Source organism: Micromys minutus, assembly GCF_963924665.1.
Source record: "Micromys minutus genome assembly, chromosome: 15".
Classification (NCBI taxonomy): Eukaryota; Metazoa; Chordata; class Mammalia; order Rodentia; family Muridae; genus Micromys; species Micromys minutus.
In genome coordinates this window covers 50974685-50980489 of record NC_137984.1, presented here as the reverse complement: position 1 = coordinate 50980489, position 5805 = coordinate 50974685, and positions in this window count along the sequence as shown.

Genomic DNA, 5805 nt, shown 5'->3' with positions numbered 1-5805 from the left:
CTTACAGAGCCCAGTCAGTGGTGCAGAGCCACAGCTGCACACTTTCTTCAAAAGAGGGTGATGCCGACGCATGTCGCCGCTGAGGAGAAAAATATGGGAATCTTCTATAGACCTAGAGGGTACAAAGTTTCAAAGCTCTTGAGTGTATTGACCCATATGTACCCCCCCCCAAATTTCTTTCTCCTCTGTGGACCTAGAGGAGCCAACTTAATTCATTTAAAATTTAATAATTCCCTGGGTCATGAGGCTTGCTCTTTGGTCTCTTCTGCCCTCTAGCTAGAGAGAAGAGTCTTTTTAAATGCAAGAAATGAGCCCCTCTGGCTTCCATCACTACCTTAAGTAGGTTGTTAATCAGCAAAATTTGACATTCCAGCCAGGCCTCCCTTCTAACAAAGAATGCTGTGGAATTGGTGCTCCGTGACAGCCAAGATGAAGTTGTAAACGGTGGCACAGCGTCCAGGAGATGCTCTTCCCTCTCCTGAAACTTTCTTCAGCTACTGAGGAGGAATGAGGCCCTATGTAGGTCCATTGACAGCTAACATCCATCAACATCTCTCTGGGGGAGCCAGCCTTTCTGTGGGTCCAGCTTCTAATGTTTCCTCCCCTCCTCCATGGGATGCTCATGAAAAGGAGATGAGTTATCTTCTCTGGACCCTGCCAAATTTCAGACTGATGAACATATAAATGTCATGACTGCCACCAAGCCGAGCAAGTTTGATAGAGAACAATCGCAGTCAGGACAGTTTCCCCGCTCTCCACTCTCTTGCTTCAAGACTCTCAGCAGCACTCAGGATTGATAACTTTTATAAACATGGTTGTCCTTTCCCAGGACCTTCTAGGATGGACTATTAAACACTGAGATCCTGACAAGAGGAAGACACACACACACACACACACACACACACACACACACAAACACACACACACACAAGGCATATACAACATGCACATATCGTCACCTTAGATCCAGCTTCTCGAGATGTCTTTTCTTAAATATTTTCACTGGTTCTCTTTTATCTCAACAACTACCCATTAATTTATCTTTGATCCTACCCCAAATGTCCCAAATATTTTCAGATTGCCTTAAAATATCTATCTTGGACTAGTTTCCAGTCTTGCCTGATTCATTTTATCTTGCCTCAAGGGAAATCTCCTTTGAAGCCAACAGTAAACTGTTTTTTGGAAGACTGCATGTGGCTGTTTAGAAGATGAGGAACTTGGGCAGATGGTGCAGGCTGTTAATTCACTTCATTTTTTAAACTCACCCCAGTGAGTTCTTTTAGACATTTTAACCTGAAAGATTGCACCTGGCTTTTCTTTCTGTCATTTGATGTGGGAAAGTGTTTACCATACCTACCTCTTACAGATACCCTTATCATTGAGTTGGTTGATGGCCCTGCTTCTTGCAATAGAAACATTTTTTACAAAACAACCTTTTAAGATACCACCTCTACTTCGCAAAATAGTCTGTTAGCTGTGTATGAGATGCCCTTTACTAATTCCCCCTTAAAAATGTGTACTTGTGTGATCTTGGATTTTTTAGAAACCTACTTTTAATAAAGGTTCTGAAACACTTTAATCCCCCTTCTAGCCCACTATCCAAAGGCAGGGAGAAAAAGTGGTAAATAGGACAAGGGGGTGTGGACCTGTTTAGAAGCGTTCTTTGTGGGCAGTTCCAATCTCCATTTGTCAATACACCAGCAGTTCACTTCAGTAGTGTCAGGATACCAAACACAATTCATCAATGAAGGCATGATCCAGCAGAAACAGCCAGGCCTCCACTGAATCAGCACCAGCCGGGATGCCAGGAGAAGTTCACTGCCATGTCACTTTCAACAAAGTGAACATCAGCAAAGACAAAGACTCACCACCCATGAAGCATTGAAAGGTTAGCTATTCGAGCATACTGTTACTGTCTACTGGCTTTGTCACTGTCCATTGAGTCCTATTTATATTCTCTCCAAACAACATGAGTCTGCATCATCTGGCATATCTAGAAACATCCACTTCATACATGTTTTTTTTATATGTGAGTGTTGACCTGCATGTATAACTCTGTACCACAAGTGTGCAGTATTCTCAGAATCAAGAAGAGAATACTATATCACCTAGCTCTGGAGTTACAGACTGTTGTGGGCAATGGGAACTGAATCCCTGTCTTAACTACCAAGTAATCTCTCTGGCCCCAAGTGGGAAAATTCACTTTTTGTCATTTGTGTGTGTGTGTGTGTGTGTGTGTGTGTGTGTGTGTTATATGAGTATGTATATGTGTGCATTGTGTATTCTCCTTAGTTGTTCTCTATTATTTAAGGAAAAAGTTATACATTTACTATAACTGTTTGTTGCTAGGCCATTTGACAATGATCTGTCTCTATTACAGTCTTGTCAAATACAAGATGAGTGTTCTGAAGGCCTGGGGAGTTAAATTACTAAAGCAGTCTAGATGTAATTAGTCAGTGTTTCTTCCCCCCTTCCTTTTCCCCGACATCCCCTCACATACACGGGATCATTAGATTTAACCCAATCCCATTGCTGGAAGCTTTGTTTTTCATTTAGATCCTCTTCATGTATGTATGTGTGCATTTTAGGAAGCTTCTACTGTATTAGGTTTTCACACTACCCCTCAAATGGCCCTAAATGCTAGCTAAATCTCCAAGTATTTCCTCCCTCATCCCTCTCTTCTGTTCCCTTCCTACTTCATCCTCCTGTTTGCCACTATCCACCCATAATTAGCTATTCTATTTCCTTTTCCTATGAGATCTATCTGTTCTACCTAGTCCCTTACTCTATACCTAACTTCTGTGATTCTATGGAAGCTTAGTTGTAGCTTCCTTCTCATTGACTTAATAGCTAATATCCCCAAATAAACAAAATCTTTGCATATTCATCTATCTGAGTCTGTGTTACCTCACTCAGGATATTTTTTTCCTAGTTTTATCCATTTACTTGTGAATTTCATGATTTAATTTTTTTTTAGTGGCTGAGTAATAATTGTAGGATTATATTTTTTCGAAACCGACTTTAATAGGGATTCTTAAACACTTCAATCTCTCTTACAGTTCACCAACCAAAGTTAAGGAAGAAGATGGCTAATGGGACATGGACCTCATTAGAAGTAGTTCTTTGGTGTGATTTCAATCTTTGTTGTCAGCAGTCCAGTCTGCTAGCAAAACACCAAGAATGAATCAGCAGAAATGACTTGATCTAGAAGAAATCAACATAAGTCTGGAGTACCAACAGATGTTCTTTGGTGCTTTTCTCTCTATAAAATCATGACAAGCAAAGATCAGTAAAGAAATCAAGGTGAACCAATGCCAGTGTTGTTTATTATCTGTTGGGTTATACTTCTACTTTTTCCAAACATTGTGTGTCCTCTCAAGCATCTGCTCCAGCAAAACATCACATACCCCTTTGCCAGGCAGCTTCCAGAAAAACCACCATGTGTCTGTTTTCAGAGAGCCACCTCTCATGTGCTTGCTTCAGCTGCTGTAAGACAGCTTCTAGAAAAACATCTCAGGACACAACTGAATCTCCAATGAAACCAGGCGTTCCCATTTCAAATACTCCATTTGTAAATATACCACATTTATTTATCTTTTCTTCTGTTGTGAGACATCTAGGTTGTTTTCATATTCTCAATATTATGAAAAGCACAGCAAAGAGTATGGATGAACAAGTGTTTCTGTGGTAGAAAGAAGCATCTTTTGAATAAATTCCCAAGAGTGGTATAGCTATATCTTGAGGTAGATAGATCCCATCTTCCTGACAAACTGGTTTCTATAGTGGCTGTACAAGTTTTCAATCCCATCAGCAATGAAAAAATTCCCCTTACTACACATTCTCCCCAGCATGAGCTATCACTTGTTTTTTATAGATCTTAGGAACTCTGAAGGGTGCAAGATGGAACCTCAGAGTCATTTGATTTGCATTTTCCTAATGACTAAGGGTGTTGAAACGTTCTTAAATAAAATTTCTTTTTAGACATGTACCCAATTTGAAAATTTGGTTATTTGTTTCCTTGATATCTAGTTTTCTTAGTTTGCTATACAATTTATGTATTAGCCCTTTATTGAATGTGGAGTTGGTCAAAATCTTTTCCCATTATGTAGGCTGCTGCTTTGACCTATTGATAGTATCCTTTGCTTTACAGAAGCTTTTCAGTTTCTTGAGGTCCCACTTACCGGCGATCTTAGTGCCTGCACAACTGGTGTTCTGTTCAAAACATCTTTTTCTGTACAAATTGTTTTCAAGTTTGTTCCCTGAAGTGTAAATTTTCTTTGGAAACTCAGTTGTGTCCTGTGATGTTTTTTCTGTAAGCTGTCTTGTAAGAGGATGCTTTGCTGAAACAGACACGTGGGAGGCCATGTGATGTTCTGCTGGAGTGGATGCTTGAGAGGGCTCATGATGTTTAGAAAGTATAAGTGGAGCTCCATAAACAGTGAAAGATTGCTTATGCATTAATCACTTCACTGTGCAAAGCTCTGCTGGCTTTTGCTGGTCTTCACTGATATTCTCTTGTCTTGACTTCTTAGGGGAAAATGTCCCCAAAGAATTTTTTGTGGTATTCCAGCTAATTCCAGCCATTTCTCCTGACTCCTGCCAATTCAGTGGAGCCTTGTGGTTTCTGCCAAATAGAGCTGCTGCTACTAATTCATGTTTGGTGTTTACAATTGGACTGAATTGCTGCTGCTGATTCATGTTTGGTGTTTGCTGTTGGATTGGACTGATGCTGTCCTGACAATGAAGAGTAGAATTACCCCCAAAGAACTACTTCTAAATAAGTCCACATGGCCCTTTTTCTATTAACCTTCTTTCTCTCCTACCTCTGTTTAGGAGTAGGGGGCCTAGAAGGAAAGTTGAACTGTTTAAAAACCTTAAATAATATAGGCTTTGAAAAATCTAAGCATACAGTTCTCTAATTTCTCTTCTATCAGGTTTAGTGTATCTGAACCTGTTTTATATTAGGGGCTTCAAACTATTTGGAGTTGAGTTTTGTGCAGGATGATAAGTATGCATCAATTTAAATTCTTCTACATGCAGCCATTCAGTTTGAACAGCACCATTTGATGAAGATGGTGACTTTTTCCCAGTGTGTATTTCTGGATTCTTATTTTTAAAAAATCAGGTGCCCATAGGTGTGTAGATTTATGCCTGAGTCTGCAGTTCAATTCCATTAAGTACCTTGTCTGTCTGGTTTTGTACCAATACTATACCTTTTTTATTACTATAGCTCTGTAGTACAACTTGAAAATGAGGGTAGAGTTTTTATATTCTTTAGGACTGTTTTAGCTATGCTGCTTTGCACTTGTGTGTGTGTGTGTGTGTGTGTGTGTGTGTGTGTGTGTGTGTGTGTGTAGAGATAAACATTGTTCTTTCAGGATCTGTGAAGAATTGTATTGGAATTTTGATGAGGACTGCATTGAACCTATAGATAGCTTTTGATAAGACAGCCATTTTTACTATGCTCATTCTACTGATCCATGAGCATGGAAATCTTTCCATCTTCTATTATCATTGTCTTTATTCAACGTCTGCAAGTTTTTAATTAATTAGACAAGTCTTTCACTTGCCTGGTTAAAGTTGCCTCCAAGATATTTTATTTGAGGCTATTGTGAAGACTATCATTTCCCTAATTTTTTCCCTATTTGTATATAGGAGGGCTACTGATTTATGTGAGTTAACTTTGTATCCAGATACTTTGCTGAAAGTGCCTGCTTATCAGCTGTAAGAGTTTTCCTGTAGACTTTTAGGGTTACTTATGTATACTATCCTAGGACTTCCCAGAATGCGGAATTTGGAGAATGT